Source organism: Somniosus microcephalus, chromosome 17 (assembly GCF_052327205.1).
Source record: "Somniosus microcephalus isolate GS21.2 chromosome 17, FLI_Smic_1.0, whole genome shotgun sequence".
Classification (NCBI taxonomy): domain Eukaryota; kingdom Metazoa; phylum Chordata; class Chondrichthyes; order Squaliformes; family Somniosidae; genus Somniosus; species Somniosus microcephalus.
This window is the reverse complement of record NC_141003.1, coordinates 15,059,292-15,077,682: the sequence shown is the minus strand read 5'-3', so window position 1 is coordinate 15,077,682 and position 18,391 is coordinate 15,059,292. Positions and strand designations below refer to the sequence as shown.

Sequence of the window (18,391 nt, the reverse complement as noted above, 5' to 3'; positions counted from 1 at the left end):
ACATTATTTCTTAGTAACCTCAACTGGAAGGAGCAGTGCGGCCCGAATTAATTATTAGTACACTAGGCCATTGACAGTGTCACCCACAAGACCATTGTATAGCAAAGGGGATGCATTCCTACCAAAAATACTAAATTAATGAAAAAAATCCTAACAGCTCCTCCCCCCAAAAAGAGCGATTCCTCCGTCTTATAGTGGAATTCCTTATTCAAATATTGTCAAATTTTATAAGTTAGTGAACAGCGGCAATCACTGAATCTTGGAAAAGATGTATTAGCTTCTCCTGGCATTTTCAAACTGGAATTTCGGCTCTAGCATGATTTATAAGTTGTGGCTGTAAACCATTGTTCCTAACTTTAGCATCCCCTTCAAACCGTTTCCCCTCGGCAGCCAGGCTACCGTTGTAGCATGCATCCAAATTATTGCCCGACCTTAAGGAATTAGCCTCACAGGGCTTGTGTTCGACACCGCACTGAGTGTGACTAAACTGTGAGGTGAAATTACGTTAAAAATAAATTTCCCAAGGGATCCTTCGTGGTGCTCATGATTTCTATGGTTTGTACTTGCTCAATTTGTGTATCAGCACTTGCGTTTCTCATTGAAAGCAAAAGGATTTCGGCTGCATGTGCAATCTTCATACGGCTGGGCAGGACGCAGTCTCAGTACCACCATCCGCCCATTGCTTTAAAAGTGCACAGTGTATAAATGATGTGTTTTCCGTATACACTAAAACATCCAATGCAGTCGCTACAATTAAGATCACGTCGATCAGTTCGTGTAACGCTAACAGAGGGATAGCCGATAGTTTGTGTGGAACCAGAGTCCTGATTCTCAGGTTTAAAAATCATGTACTGGATATAACTGAAAGCCCAACTTGTTCTCAATCAGACTTGTAATGACGGTGTAAAATGCACCAAGCGTCATGATTATAGAATTGTGAAATAAGTACATTACTGATTGGGATTACAACGAGTTGGTGGTGGGTTAGATACGATTAATAATACGATTGGGCAGAGGCAACACAGATTTATGAAAGGGAAATCGTGTTTGACAAATCTGTTAGAGATTTTTGAGGTTGTAACTAGCAGAATAGACAAGGGGGAACCAGTGGATGTGGTGTATTTGGATTTTCAGAAGGCATTCGATAAGGTGCCACATAAGAGGCTATTGAACAAAATTAGGGCTTATGGGATTGGGGTAATATACTAGCATGGATTGAGGATTGGTTAACGGACAGACAACAGAGTAGTAATAAACTATTTTTTTCGGGTTGGCATACAGTAACAAGTGCGGTACTTCATGGATCAGTGCTTGGGCCTCAGCTATTCACAATCTTCATCATTGATTTGGATGAGGAGACCTAATGTAATATAACCAAGTTTGCTGATGAGAAAAAGCTGGGTGGGAATATAAGTTGTGAGGAGGATGCTAGGAGGATTCAAGGGGATAGAAATAGGCAAAGTGAGTGGGCAAGTACATGGCAAATGGAATATAATGTTGAGAAATATGAAGTTATCCACTTTGGTAGGAAAAATAGGAAAGCAGAGTATTTTTTAAGTGGTGAGAGATTGGGAAATGTTGATGTTCAGAGGGACCTGGATGCCCTTGTATACCAATCACTGAAAGTTAACATGCAGATACAGCAAGCAATTAGGAAAGCAAATAGAATCTTGGCCTTTATTATAAGAGGATTTGAGTATAAGTGTAAAGACATCTTACTGCAGTTATATAGGGCCCTGGTGAGACCACACCTGGAGTATTGTGTACAGTTTTTTCTCCTTATCTAAGGAAGGATATACTTGCATTAAAAGGTGCAACGAAGGTTCACCAGACTGGTTCCTGGGATGGGGGGATTGTACTATGAGGAGAGATTGTGTAGATTTGGCCTATATTCTCTAGAGTTTAGAAGAATGAGAAGTGATCCAATTGAAACACGCAAAATTATTTCAGGGCTTGAAAGGGTAGATGCAGGGAGGATGTTTCCCCTGACTGGGGAGTCGAGAATCAGTGTTCCCAGTCTCAGAATAAGGGGTCGGTCATTTAGGACTGATATGAGGATAAAGTTCTTCACTTAGAGGGTGGTGTATCTTTGGAATTCACTACCCCATAGGGCTGTGGAGGCTCAGTCTTTGAGTATATTCAAGACAGAGATCGATAGATTTTTGAATATTAAGGGAATCAAGGGATATAGGGATAGTGCAGGAAGTGGAGATGTGGTAGAAGATCAGCCATGATCTTATTGAATGGCGGAGTAGGCTCAAATGCCCTACTCCTACTCCTATTTCTTATATTCTTAATTAAGATAGAGACAGCGAAAAAATGAATTTTACCCCTATTGAGTCTGTCAAGACGATTGCCTTTCTCATTGATATATTCACTTTCATTTTTATTATATACCAATGTTAATAATTTGGGTTGGATACTTTTTCACTGGGAATGCACAGAGACTTCAAGTTAGCGTGTGTGTATGCGCACGTGAGCACTTATGTACTCACATGTGCGTGTTGGTCTGTGTACTTGTTTCTAATTGTATTCTTTAACATTTCTATCATCTTGAATGTAATCAATGTCAGCGTGTTCTTAAAGAGAATGTGCATAATTTTAACCTATCCATTATGCCTTCAGTGTAATAAAGGGATTACCTATACACTGACTACTGTCTTCAGACAATGTGCACTGTCAAACTGCTACTTGAAGGCAGCCTCTGAGCGCAAATTTTACATGAAAGTTCTCCTACTGTGACATCATAACTACCCACTACCCTGTGTTCTGCTCTTGGTGCAGATGGAGTTGAGCGGCAAGATTTCCCACAATAAATTATTTACGAAATGCGTCTATGGGCGCGTACAACCTGCAGTCCTAAGGTGTATTGCACCCTGACAATTTTAATTAGCAGCACTCCTCTTAAAATTGTCACAATTAAAAGGCGATTGAATAAAATATGTATCACTTTAACTAAATGCTTTTGACATTTTAGACAGTTGTCCACATCGTACATATTGGAAGCCCATGTGATCAATATTATAGTATTGCAGTACATTAAGTTAAGTTAAATGTCAGGGGTATAGACAATATTACTGTACTGAAACTTGTGTGCAGATGAATATGGAAACGCTCGAAAATCTATAGAGGAATACACGTCTATGCTTAGCATAATAAAGAAAAATGAGGATAAAAGAAACGATTCAATCGCCTTAAGGTGACGCGATTACGGATTCCAGTTGATAGTGGGGTTAGGAAAGGTTACAAAGCAAAATATCAAATAGAATCTCCGTTTAATGTGAGCGTTGTCTGTTCCTGCAATTAAAACGAACTATGAGGTGTAATAACTGTTGCTATGCAACACTCGGTAGGTTTTCAGAGTGTGGCTTATTAGCAGCTAAATTTACAACTTGAACTGCTGCAGTGGAGTTGAGCGAATGACCCATGTTCTTTAATTAGCTTTAGAAACGCATGCGACGTTGGCAATACTTAGCAACACCTGTTAATATAGCAAACATCCTAGGATTATAGAAGAGGTGGCTACAGAGATAGTGGATGCTTTGGTTTTGATCTTCCAGAACTCCCTACATTCAAGATAGTTTTCTAGGTCAGGAGTAGGCCATTCGGTTATTCTAGCCTGCTCCGTCGTTCAATAAGATCATGGCTGATCTTATATCTGAATTCCACTTTCCTGCACAATCTCCAAATCCCTTGGTTCCCTTAGTATCCAAAAATCTATTGATCTCTGCTTTGAATGTACTCAACGACTGAGCATCCACAGCCCGTTTGGGTAGAGAATTCCAAAGATTTCCAACTCTGTGATTGAAGAAATGTTTCCTTCTGTCAGTCCTAAATGACCGACGAATTAGCCTGAGACTGTGACCCCTAGTTATAGAATCTCCAACCAGGGAAAACATCTTCCGAGCATCTACCCTGTCAAGCCCTTTAATAATTGTATATGTTTCAGTGAGATCACCTCTGATTCTTCTAAACTCTAGGGAATAGAGGCCTAGTCTGCTTAATCTGTCATCATAGGACAGTCCCCTCAACCCAGGAATCAAAGAGTGAACCTTCGTTGCGCTCCCTCTAAGGTAACTACATCCTACCATAGGTACAGAGACCACAACTGTACACAGTGGTGTGGTCTCATTAAGGCCCTATATAAAAGTAGTAAGACTTATTTACCATGATACTCCAGTCCATTTGTAATAAAGGCTAGCATACCATTTGCCACCCTAATTGCACGTTATATCTGCTTGTTAACTTTCTGTGATTCGTGTACAAGAACACCCAGGTCTCTCTGCATACCAACATTTCCTAGTCTCTCACCATTTAAAAAATATTCTGCTTTTCGATTTTTTCTTCCAAAATAGATAACTTCACACGTCTCCACATTATAGTCCACCGACCATGTTATTGCCCACCCAATTAACCTTTCTATATCCCTTTGCAGCCTCTTTGCATCCTACTCAGTATACTTTCCCATCTAGCTTTGCATCGTCAGCAAACTTGGATGCATTACACACGGTCCCTTCATCTAAGTCGTTGATATAGGTTGTAAATAGTTGAGGCCCAAGCCTCAAGGTGCCCCACTAGTTACAGCCTGCCAACCCGAAAATGACCCATTTATTACCACTCTCTGTTTTCTGTCCGTTAACCAATCCTTAATCCATGTTAATTTATTACCCCAAACCCATGAGCCCTAATGTTGTGTAACAAGCTCTTGTGTGGCACCTTATCGAATGCTTTTTCACAGGTGCCTGAGTTTGGTGCTGCTTTTATTTACTACACACATAAATTATCTGTCTGTGGGAATTGAGGGATTCATTTCCAAAGTTCAGGATGACACCTAATGGGAAAAGAAGGATGGAGAATTAGGATCGAGGTTGAGAAATGCTGCAGGGGAACACAGATAGTCATCGCTGGATGGGCAATTCAACAACAGATGTAGAAAGCAGAGAAAGTTATAGTAATACATTTTGGAGAAAAAAGCGGAGAAACAAAACACTCCTTGAATAGTTGGATTTGAAATGGTGCAGAGGAGCAGTAAACTTGGCGTGCAGATACACAAGTCGTTAATGGTGATACAATAAATGGCTGGACAGAGTCCTTTGAGTTTCTGTCTATCGGCATAAAATAGAAAAACATAGAGGAAATGTTGTACTTGACTTTAGTTAGACTGTAATTGATGTGATTTGGTATGATCACCCTATTACAAGAAGGATAGAAAATACATGGAATGCGTGTAGCATAGATTATCTACTATGTTACCAGGAATGTGGGGTTAATGTTATGGAGAGACTGGAGAAGCTACGGATTTCATCAACGCAACTGAGAAGATTAAGGGGTGCGCATGTAGTGGTTTTCAAATTCGTGAAGGATTCTTGAATTATTACCACTGACCGGTGGTAACAAGTGGGCGCCAAGTTCACATAATCGCAAAATGGAGATGCAAAATACTCTTTACATAGACCATAGTGGAATGTGCGGATTTGGAGTTGTCTGCCGCATTCCGTTGTTGAAGCAGGTCATCTTTTTCATTGGGAAAAAGTTGCGTGAAAAAGTGGAAAACTTAAGATTGTGAAGAGCGATGAGGAGTTTCGAATTAACTATATGGTTCAAGCGGAGAAAAACAACGTTGCAGGCTCTGAGCCGAATAACCGGTTCCTATTCTCTAACCTTCTAGGATTCTAAAATACTTGGTACTGCTTCTATGCTCCTGCTTGATAATGCACACAGTCAACCAACCATGATACTTGCACGAAGCAAGAGGCAACTAATTCACTTCTTCTTGTATGGTCTTTAGATTCGGAGTCAAACACTTTGTCACTGGAACTGCTGGGCTACTGTTCTTCTAGTATCAGTTGCACAATGTTCTAATCCTCTAATTTAGTTGATCTACGTCCCAAATAGATCTCAGTTTTACATTTTAAACCACGAGTTATCCCTTTCCTGATGCGGGAACCACTCTAAAAGGGGTGAGTGTTTGAAGTTCAATTCCCTTCTTCATTTAGGCTTGTTAAAGTCGAAACTCTATTGCATGTTAAGGGTCTAAATCAAACAGCCTGCTTATAACTCCTTTGACGATGCCTCGCAACATTTTAAGTACCTAGATCATGGTTCATTCAATCTTTTCTACAACGGAAGAAATTGGTAGCCATCACAGAGTTCAGGCAAGTGTGTCTCTTGTACCGAAAATCACAAGTTGAGTTCAGAGAGTTTATGGACGAGGCCATGGATTGAAACTTCCTGTCCTCCACTCCAAGAGCATCGCCTGGAATAGAAGCCGAATACAGTGACACAACCCCTGAAGTCAGCAATTTTTTTTTGCCCTTTTGTTCCCAGAAATAATTATCATATATGTTGTCGTTGATTTTTAACTGGGACATGTAAGACACACATTTGTATACATGTTGATAAATAGTTACAGCATGTCAGTTAGCCTATCATTCTAATAAAAATAGTATAGGATCGTCATATATTAAATAATACAGATTTAACTTGAAAATTATTTTTATTACAAACATCTATATTTCTGACAAATCATCTCCAAATAATGAAACAATTAACACAGATGTATTATATACTATGATTATAGAATGTATTACATCTTGGGGATTGGAGAACACGGATATACCTGCACATGGAGATATTTAACACTTTCACTGCTTGGGCGGTAAACTTCCCCATCGGATATTCGGCCCTTTATAGAAACTGCCAGATTTTATTTTCCATTAAAATCAGTGAGTTGATATGGCTGCGGGATGAATCAATATACAACAATAAACTGAATAATGTGTCCAAGATTGTATCTTGGGGGTTTCGTCTGTATCTCTGCATATTCAGCGCTTATTTTATTATTTTTAGATTTTCCCGCTTTCTCGGGGCCACACAATTCTCGAATCGCGTACGTCACCTTGTCCGGGCTGTCTCTTGTTTTATCTGAAAAGCCAATGTTTAGAAATATGGTTGATTGGTCGCTTTACCAGTTTGTGGTTTGCTGCTCAAGGCAGCCGTCAGAATAACACACAAAAAGCTTTAGATACAACACAAGGTCAAAGTCGGAACAACCCCAAATACTTCGCTATTACAGTAATTTTGGTGCTCCACGGGTGATCTATCTGCTTCTCAGCCTCACCTGAGCATACGCTGAGCTCTCCTCTTCAGGTTTACATCTTGGACTTCTCTTAGCTTTGCTGAAATCTACTGCAGCATAAGCCATGATCTCGTCCTTGGCTCCCTGCATGGGCCAGAAAGAAAATGTTTTGTTACGTGGATTTTTGTTATATTGCCTTCACCAATTTACAGACTGCTGAACAGATAATAAACATAATGACCTGGGCTACAAACAAAATGCAGAATTTGGCCCAGAAATTCGGGTCAGGGGCTTTCCGCGGGTACAAGCCCCCGACCTGCTCTTACCTTGCGCGCCGGCCGTTGCGCTGTGGGCTCCCGTGCAATTCCGATCCGAGGCTTGGCCCAGCTGCCGGTGCGCAGTGCTTGCGTGTCCCAGGGGCGCAGTTGGTTCGATGCATCCCCTGGGATCACGTGGGCCATGGGCAGCCAATCGGAGGAGGGAAAAGCACACTCACAAGTCTGACAGGAAGACCTGTCAAGACTTATAAATACTACGGCCCCAAAACAGCTGTAAACCTTCAAATAATGTTTTTAAAAATCACACTTTTTAAATAAACTATAAATTTCATTAAATACCTATTTTAAACAATAATTTAAATTTTTGAAAAATATAATTTTATATTCTAACGGGGCTAAAAATAAACTTACCTTGCTTTAAAGTATTTAAAAATAATAAACCTGTGGAAAAAATGTTTTAATTTTAATTAATTGACCACTTACCTTGTAAAAAGCAGGCCTTACGCCTGCTTTTTACATTTCTAAATCCTGCAGGCTTACGATCCCAGGAAAACCTGCAAAAAAAACGTAAGTTCAAAGCGCACGCACAGCCTCTCCTACGCGTGCATTCGACCTCGGAACCCCTTCTTTCAGAGAAACGGAAGAGCCAGTTTCCCGCGCATGCATAGTGCATGCAGAAAACCGGCACTTCCATTTGGCCTACTCACCCGTGGAGACCCGAATTTCTGGGCCAATATATTTAAAGTGTGCGAATATTAAGTCCAGTAAATGGAGTATCCATTGAAACTTACATTTCAACCTGTCGATTTTCATTAAAATAAAGTGTTACAGATATGTTTAAATAAGAGGTAGTTTCAGCATCATATCAGATTCCAGAAGCAACAGGTAGATGGATGTACACATAATCATTACCTAGTTATATGTTGAATGAAGCTAGCAATTTCATTTTTTCTCTTTGAACACTTACACCTTCATCGCAACAAGTATGAAAACACGATTTCAATGATCCATCAAAGAGGGACAAATAGTTTTGCGATATAGGTTCTGATAAAATATCCGCATTATAAGAATATTTATTTACATTGGAACCCTATTCCTGGATAAATTATATGAACCTACCAGCTCTTCATGAAGTTCTAGTATTGTTACACTTTCCTGTTTACCTGGAAATTAAAGGAATTTATTTACATTCAATGATTAAAATGTTTATTAATTTTCCATGTTTGCACCTTCAAAAGTATTTTACAATCAATGTTAGGCTTAACATGACTTCAGATATATAGGTTGACAGCAATGGCAGATGAAATTCAATGCAGAGAAGAGGAGGGCGCTACAGCAAGGAAGAAAAAATAAACTACACATGTACTTCATGGATTGTATTAAAATAGCTAAACGTGGAACTGAAAGAGACCTAGGGGTTTAGTAGACTGGACGCTAAACATGTCCATCCAATGCATAGGGGCAATGGACAAAGCCAATAGGCTGATGAACAACATAGTCAAAACAGTAGAATGAAAGCCAGAGGGGGGAACGATCAAATTATATAGTGCTCTAGTCACATGGACGATTGAATAATGTGAACGAATTTGGTCACTAATGGTCAAGAGCTAGTGCCAGTGCAGAGAAGACCCACCAGGCTGGTTTCCCAGGGTCATGAGGAAACTCTGAATAAACGTGACCTTTTAGGCTGGAAAGGAGGCATCTCAGACATGATCTTATGAAAACATATAAGAAAGCTAAGCATATAGAAAAAGTTAATCCAAAGTTTTATTGCATTGATTCTCAGGACGTGGGTGTCGCTGTCAAGGGCAGCTTTTATTGCCCATCTTTAGGTGCTCTTAATTACGGACAACCGAACGGTTCACTAGACCACTTCCGAGGGCAGTTAAGTGTTAACCATATTCGTGTGGAACTGATGTGACAAAAAGGCCAGACCGGGTAAAAACGGCAAGTTTCCGTTTCTAAAGGACATTAATGAATTGCTTAGCATTTTATGACAACCCGACAGCCTTATAGTCACTTGTCTTTTACTGATACCAGCTTTTTATTTCCAAATTTTTAAAACTGAATCCAAATTCTCAAAATGCCTTGGATGGGTTTACCCACCTTCTCGCGATTACAAATCCAGACCTTTGGATTACCAGTTCAGTAACATAAGCACTACACTACCGTACCCGTATACTGTCAGATATTTAACTGCGAGGCCTGAACTCGGGGACACTGGTAAAAAAAACTAGCAAATGAGAATTTTAGGCATGATGTCAGGAAATTCTTCCTTACAGAGAGATCAAAATGAGGAACAAAGCTCTACATACAGAAAATGAGGCAAACGACCTGAGAATCCTTAACAAACAGATGGATTCTACACTGGGGTAACAGTCCATCTGCCGGGATGGACCAAATGACCTTCCTCATCAGCAGATATTTTGTGATATTACATTTTCCGAGCTGTGTTGGAAAACCGAATCAATGTACCATCTACAGTCGTGTACATCGACTCGCAACTGGACACTGACCCACTTTACCCAAACTAGTCACAGGCCCCCAAAGTGATGAAACAATCGATCAAATTGCACTTATCATCTGCCACAAAATGGAATTTTCCGTTGTTAGACGATCAGATACTTTATAGTCTCATTCTGTTATAATTCTTTCATTATAAGATGCTGAATTCAGTGCAATTTGCAACAAGCGATTTCTGTTCCAGTGGCATCAGATATCATAACCTGAACCTTTAAGTAATACTCGCGCTGTTCTCTTGCTGTGCCGCCCATGACGCTCTCTCTATCCCTCTAAATATTTGTATTAAATCGAACTATGAACTTAATACTTACCTTTATTCTTCAAACTGCATCTCGTCCCAATGATGATCATGAGCACCAGAAACGCCAATCCACCCAGCGCACATCCAAAACCCCAGATGTAACGACATTTACCATCAGATTCTGCAAGATTAAAAGGATAGATATTGATTTCTAATTTGTGACTTTCGTTACCTGAAAAGAGACATCGGGATAATTTGTTGGCTAAACTGCTGCTCATATTTACAGTAACTATGCAGTATAGCACGAGAAGGTGGTCGTTTTAAAAATAACCTTACTTTATCTTCTTAGATTTGATATCAAAAGGAACGACTCACTAAAGGGTGATACACGGCCGGAATAATCTGCGAGGGAGGGTATTAGTTTAGGATGTTCGGAGAGTTAGAGTTTGGGAGAGTTAGAATTCCAGATGAATATTTTTCGATGGGCAGAAAGGCTTGTTCTTGTACTTGACTTCTCTTTTGCTCTTAAACTATTGTTTGATGAAATCGCGGCAATTCAGTTATTGCCGAAGGAAAAGGCGGATTGTATCAATTGGGTTTAAATGCAAATTCAATTCTCTGCAGTGTATTTACTGAAATAAAACTGTCACTGACTGGGAAAGGAAACCCGCACACGGTTATTTGTTAATTACAGAAAAATAGTTGTTAATAAACCGACGTCTTGCAACTAATTTTAGTGCAAACAGATCTGTGTCACAGTCTGAATGAAATGTATGAAACGGGTTCCCGCTCCAAACCTCTGTATCATGGAGCGGTTGCGTTACGGCCAGTCCACAAGGCTAATTTCTGACCAATTCAGAGTGAATCGCCCAACAGGGGCCGGAATCAGGAGCCGCACTGGGAGACACGCGAGGCCAGACAAAAGAACTGCCGTTTCTAGTCCTGCAACTCATGGAAGGAAACCAGAAAATGGGAAAGAATAAAATCAATTAAACAAAAGCAAAAATTTGAATGTTTAATAATAAGCAAGAGATGTAAAATAATTGGATGGAAGAGCTACACCACCTGCTCATTTGTTTTTACAATTTGCAAGCGGCCGAGTTTCTGGCTGGACGGCGATAATATTACTTCCGGTTTTACAATAGCTTCGAGTCAATAGTATTTTACATTGAAACATTGATTTTCTCTTTGCTTTGATATTTCCCGGGAGCTTTGTTCTACCTATCTTTATGGTTATCAATATGAACAAACTCTATGAAATAGCCTTTCAGAATATAATAGTAGCTGATCTTACTTCTTCGCCTGTTGGCCTCGTACCTGGGTCGAAATTAGCAACTGTGTGGATGGCAATGGCGGGTGTCCGAGGGAGGTATGAGATACCAAACAGACCTAAGCAGCCCCGTTCGGCACAGGCTGCGTCTCTTCCAAAGAGCTGGAAACGTCATGCAGTCCCCCAGTGTTCTGCCGTTTAGTGATATTTATCACAGTTGCGGATTGAATGCGAGTTTTACATCAAACGAGGGTTTATTCGCCCGGGTAAAACTCAGCCGTTTCACAAACACGAATCAGAGACGCAGCTGAATTGCTCTCGGGTGTGCTGGAGTCAATCTTCAATTGAGTTGGGGTAGCTGCGGAACAGAGAATGGAGAAAATCAGGTTACTGGGGAGATAATGCACATAAGATATGGGTTAAGAATGGTATCCTCAGTCGCTCTCTGTTTGTTAATAACTCTAGGTCTGTCTGTCTGCCACCCCAAGAGAGAAATAAATAATCTGTCCATTACCGATAATAAAACAGAGCCGAAGTGGATATCGGACAGCTCACACAGCTGGAGCACCAGAACGCTGAGCGAATTTACTTTCCCTTCAACGTCAAAAGGCTTCAACAACACAATCTCTGGGGATTTTTTTATTTATTGGAGGCGAATGAGGCGCAACATTACGGCTCGTGGTCCAGTTTGTTGAGTGAACCCACTGATTAACAGATAATTTAAACTGATCTGATGTCCGTCACCGGAATCAGCCTGTCAGTGTGTGAGCATTAATTTCATAAGAGAGAGTGTTAAACCTCACTTACAGCGACAGGGACAAACAGAGTAGCTAAAATGGATCAAGAATCGTGTGTATACCGGGGACGGTGCATTAACTGAAAAGATTTTCAGTTAGTTATCAATATATTTGGAATTTGTTCCGCAATTTCCATCATCAGAAGCCTGATGGAAAAATACATTTTGAGATGAATCGAGTAACATGTTACTTGCGACAGGTCATCGACCTGAAACGTTGACTCTGCTGCTTTCTCCACAGCTGCTGCCTGAAGTGCTGAGTATTTCCAACATTTTCTGTTTATATTTCAGATTTCCAACATCCGCAGTATATTGACTCAGTAACATGTTAATTACTCTGGTTGATATTGATGGTATTGTGCTGGAGCCACCAAAGGACTCAGAGCGGTTGTACATAATTCCTTTAACAGCAATGTAGCTACTGTCTGTGCCTGTACCTTTAATTACACTGTTTGACTGTACAATGTCCAGTTACCTTTACAGCACGTGATGACGTCATGCCGTTAGTCACGTGATGCCCCAATGGCGGGAAGAACGCGATGTCATCATGACGGCCCTCTCCTGATCAGTGGATCAGTCCTGGTGGAGCCCTCAGGGAGAATAGACCTGTTATTGATGTGTCCTAGCAGTTTCCAGTTTAAACTCGTTTGATTTCATTAAAGTTCATTAATTTAATTACCTGAGTCGAACTCAGTCTTGTTGATAGGAACCTCCGTTCCTACATTGGTGACCCCGACTTCTACGAACGATTTTCGTGCAAGATTCGACATGGACACGAACGCCGTCACGCTGAAACTGCCACAGTTCTGGGAGCAACAACCAGGCGGCTGGTTCATCCAGGCTGAAGCCCAGTTCACCATTCGGAACATCAATGCGGATCAGACCTGTTATTATTACGTGGTCTCTGCCCTCGACAGTGCAACTGCCTCATTGGTAGTCCTCCTACTGACAGCAAGTATGATGCAATTAAGGCGCGGTTGCTTCAGGTTTCCGGGTTATCAAAGTCAGAGCGAGCTCGTCGGCTCATCACGCTGCCCGGCCTCGGGGACTCCAAACCGTCTGAGCTCATGAGCCAAATGCTCACGCTCTTGGGTGCTGAACCGGAATGTTTCATCTTCCGGGAGCTTTTCCTCTATCAACTGCCTGAACAGGTTCAGGCTGCCCTGGCCAGCTCCCACATTACTGACTGTGCCAAGCTTGCGGCCACAGCCAATAAGATTTTCACGGTTACCCAGCAGTGCTGTGCGGCCATGAGGCACCCACCCCCCACAGATGTGGTCCCGGTTTCTCCTACAGCGGGCTGGTGCTCCTACCACACCTGTTTCAGCGCTAAAGCACGATGCTGCCACTCCCCCTGAAGTTTTTGCCAAAAAAAAAAGAAGAAGGCACAGGCAGCATCCCTGGCGACAGATGACCAAGTCTAGCAGGCGTTCCATGGTGGCGATGGCTGTCGGTTCTACGAGGAAACTCCTCTATATACTGATTCCCACTCGGGCTGCCATTTCCTTTGTGACACCGGGGCGCAGTGTAGCATTCTACCTGCACCAAAGCTCGGCACGCAGACTGGGAACTTCGGTTTTTCCCTCGTATTGGCTAATGTCGCAGCTATTCGAACATTCTGAAAGCGACGGGTCGAAGTCTGTTTCAGCGGTCAGGGCTTCTTTTGGGATTTCGTCACGGCTACAGCCTCACAGCCTATCCTAGGGGCAGATTTTCTGTGTGCCAACAGCCTGCTAGTCGATGTCCGACACCGCCGGCTGATCAATGTGGCCAATTTCCACTCGATCCCATGCTTCCATGGTACTTCCGTGGCGCGTTCCATTGCCTGTGCTTTCCCTCCTCCGAATGACTTCACGCGGCTCCTCGGGGAGTTTCCGGAGCTGACAAGGCCCACCTTCTCTTCTTCAGCGATTAAACATGGTGCTGAACATCACCTCACCACTACTGGCTCCCCGGTTTATGTGCGGGCTAGAAGGCTCGAACCCGGCATGCTTGCAGCTGTGAAGGCGGAGTTTTTCCACAATGGAGCGGCTTGGCATCATTAGGCAATCGAGCAGTCCCTGGTCTTCGACTCTCCACATTGTGCTGAAACCAGGCGGTGGCTAGCAGCCATGCAGTGACTATCGATGCCTCAACGACGCCACCACTCTGGATCGGTACCCGATCCCGCATATCCAGGACTTCTCAGCCCACTTGGCGGGAAATACTATCTTCTCTAAAGTCGACCTCGTCCGCTGATATCACCAGGATCCAGTGCACCCACAAGACGTCCGGAAAACTGCAGTCATCATCCCTTTTGGCCTCTTTGAGTTCCTGCGGATGCCGTTTGGCTTAAAGAACGCAGCACAGGCGTTCCAGTGTTTAATGGACTCCATTCTTCGAGACCTGTGTTTCCTTTTCGTCTACCTTGACGACATACTCATCACCAGTGCCAGCAAGGAGGAGCACATCTGCCATTTGCGTTCCCTCTTTGCGCGCCTCAGCCAACATAGTTTAATCATCAACCCGGCCAAATACCAGTTCGGCCTGCAACAAATCGACTTCCTGGGACATCGCATAACATCGGACGGCGCCGTCCCTTTGGCGATGAAGGGTGAGGCAGTTATTTCTTTCCCGTGGCCATCGACAGTCAAGGCCTTGCAGGAGTTCCTGGGGATGGTCATCATCTGCCACGGTTTCATCCCCAAGGTGGCTCAACTCATGCAACCCTTGTTCGGGGCCCTCAAGGGCAAGTCCGGTAAAGACCCAATCAGCTGGACAGCTGAAATGATCCAGGCATTCGGCGACACCAAGAACGCTTTGGCCAACGCAACCATGCTGGCGCACCCACTTCCAGGTGCTGCTATCGCCCTTACCACCGACGCATCAGACTATGCCATCGGTGCGGTGCAAGAACAGTGGGTCAACAGCATGTGGCAACCACTGGCATTTTTCAGCCATCAATTGCGAACAAATGAAAAAAAGTACAGCACCTTCAATAGGGAACTACTGGCCCTTTTCCTCGCCATTCACCATTTCCGGTTTTTATTGGAGGGGCACCCCTTCATGGCTTTTGTCCACCACAAACCCCTTACGTTCACCATGGGCAGGACCAGCGAACCGTGGTCCGCTCATCAACAACTTCACTTGACGTTCATTTCCGAATTTACCACGGACATTCAATATGTGTCTGGTAAGGACAACCTGGTGGCAGATTGATTCTCCTGTGTGATGGTCCATGTGGTGCACCTGGGAATCCACTATGCCCTCAAGGCGGCAGATCAGGTTTCGGATTCGGAGGTCCAATCATATCGAACCATTCCCTCTAGCTTCCAAGCGGCTGACATTGTCTTCCAGGCCACAGGTGCCATGCTCCTTTGTGACATTTCCATGGGAGTTCCTCATCCCATAGTGCCAGTCGCATGGCGCCGGAGTTTTTTGATGCCATACACGGGTTGTCGCACCCAGGGATGAAGGCTTTGCAATGGCTTATGTCAGCCAAGTTAATCTGGAAAGGTATGCACATCGATGTCCGTGACTGGGCTAATACCTGCATCGTATGCCAGAAGGCCAAAGTCCAGCGCCATGTCAAGGCTCCAGTGGCTGCGTTCACTGTTCCAGAGCGTTGTTTCAACCACGTGCATGTGGACCTCGTGGGGCCGCTTCTGCCTTCTCAGGGTTATACTCATCTCCTTACAATAGTGGACCGCACCACTAGGTGGCCAGAGGCAATTCCTTTGGTTTCCACCACGTCGGCAGACGTTGCTAGAGCTTTCATCTCCTGTTGGGTCGCCCATTTCGGGGTACCGGCGGACATCTCCTCTGACCGCAGGCCACAATTTTCCTCGGATCTTTGGAATGCTGTGGCTCAGGGGCTCAGTACCAAACTTCATCGCACCACCGCCTATCATCCGCAGGCAAACGACCTTTGTGAGCGATTCCACAGGTCACTTAAAGCCTCTCTTTGGGCCAGTCTTCAAGTCGCAGGATGGGTGGACAGACTCCCATGGGTCCTCTTGGGTCTCTGTACGGCGCCCAAAGATGATCTACAATCGTCTTCGGCTGAACTTGTCTATGGCCAACTGCTCCGTGTACCAGGAGATTTCCTCCCTTCTCCCACAGAGCCATGGTCTGCCTCCCAGCAACTCATTCGCCAGCAAGAAGCGGCCAGATGCTTTGCCCCGATAACTACGTCCAATCATGGTTTGCAGGCCTCCTACGTGCCACTGGGACTGAAGAATGCGGAGTATATCTTCATCCAACACAACGCTCACCGGGATCCACTCAAGCCTCCAAAACTGGTCCTTTCCGCATCATCGAACCGGGTGACAAATCCTTTTTGTTCGACGTCGGAGGGAAACCGGATCACATCTCGGTGGGCCGCTTGAAGCCGGCTCACCTGGACCTGGACCACCCTGTCGTAGTCGCTCAACCACCCAAACGTAGCCGACTGCTTGTTGCCGCTGCACCTGATCAACCAAAGCCGCATGACAACCCGACTGCGCTCGCCACGCCTGCTCAGCCGCCACCGACTGCCAATGCATCCACCGGTCATCAACTTCCTCTACCACGGTATCAAAGTCGATCGGACAGGCTCATCAGGCCTCCTCCTCGCCTCACCTTTTCTGTTAAAGACAATTCTGGGGGGGCGCATGTGGCGGAGCCACCAAAGGACTCAGAGCGGTTGTGCATAATTCCTTTAACAGCAATGTAGTTACTGTCTGTGCCTGTACCTTTAATTACACTGTTTGACTGTACAATGCCCACTTACCTTTACAGCACCTGATGACGTCATGCCGTTAGTCACGTGATGCCCCAATGGTGGGAAGAACGTGATGACGTCATGACGTCACTCTCCTGATCAGGGAATCAGTCCCTCCTGCCCAGGGAGAATAGACCTGTTACTGATGTATCCTAGCAGTTTCCAGTTTAAACTCGTTTGATTTCATTAAAGTTCATTAATATAATTACCTGAGTCGAACTCAGTCTTTTTGATAGGAACCTCCGTTGCTACAGTATTTTAAACAACTCAGCAAATGAAACGTCGCATTGCGCCGTATAATTAGCAGTTGTGTGCAGAGTTTCAGTGTAAATGTCTTAATATAATTGTTGTACATCAAAGACGGTGCAATAAAGCAATGACAAAACATCATCCTTGTTACATTTAATACATTTGGACGTTCCCGCTCACTCCGGCCACTTACCGCACACAGTTAGATGTGATCCTGTTACATTTCCAATAATTCTTCCCCGACGGATCACTGCGCAGTGATACATTCCAGAGTCCTGGAAAGTTAGGTTCAGAAACGGAAAGAAACCGCCTCCTTTATTTTACAGAACAAATCGTTTTCTGTTATCGGCTCCTGTTTGCAGTTATTCGTTTTCACCCTGTTTCCACCAACGCATTTCTACCCCTGAATTGTCACGAGAAAGGGGGATTACGCAGTGGAAGGTGATGTTTGTCTCCCTTTATTTAATTGCTTGTTCGGGAGTTTGAGACAAGCTGATCGTAGCAGCTGTTTGAAAATATATTCAAAGTTTGGTTAATTGTATTCTATGCGGAACCAGATACTTTAAAATCCATTCCTACATGGAAATGAAAAAGAGAAAGAAGAATACAGACGGACTAACTATATTTCATTCATTTGGTGTGGTATCTGCTTTAGATTTTTTATTGCGACGGTTGGGATAGAGAATAATCAGGTACCTGTGTAAATGATCCCCGGGAGAGACAGGAACAGGGAAGGAAACATCACACTCGACAACATTTCGAGCGAAAGATTCAACTGATCAGTGACTGCACCGACCGTGTGTTTATCACTGAAAGAAGGGCTTACTGATTGTTTAATCTGAAATGCGCCACAGTGACGTTTGACATCCTGTTACTGTTGGTTCACAAAATAGCTTTCGTTTTTGAAGTGACATTTGATGACGGTTCTGCTCTTCGGCAGCCATCACGGTCAACAAAGAATTAGAATAAAATATTGCCCGCATTTCAAATGGAGAATTTACCATCAATCGCTGAGCCAGTATTGGTTTCTCTTAGATTAAGATGTGGAATGTGCACATTCCTTGTAGTGAATCTCCTGAGGCAAATATTGTTGCAGTTCCCTTCGGTTGTACGCTACTATTAACATCACACAATATACTAGAAATGTAAAATCTGAACAAACTGGGAACATTTATAGATTGTTTATAATTATTTCTTAATTAACAGTAGCACTAT

At 43.4% G+C, this 18,391-nt stretch overlaps 1 protein-coding gene and 1 pseudogene across 2 annotated transcripts in view; one reads left to right on the top strand and one right to left on the bottom strand.

The window, feature by feature from the left end:
* Window positions 1-18,391, top strand: part of LOC147105519 (tyrosine-protein phosphatase non-receptor type substrate 1-like) — a 191,153-nt gene that overhangs the window by 95,914 nt on the left and 76,848 nt on the right. The window lies entirely within an intron of this gene.
* On the bottom strand, window positions 6,478-17,496 carry LOC147105521 (uncharacterized; annotated as a pseudogene). The gene is made up of 6 exons (XR_015081505.1): window positions 17,370-17,496; window positions 11,438-11,748; window positions 10,191-10,301; window positions 8,476-8,519; window positions 7,121-7,222; window positions 6,478-6,924 (listed from the first exon to the last, which is right to left on the bottom strand). The product of XR_015081505.1 is annotated as an uncharacterized LOC147105521 (transcript).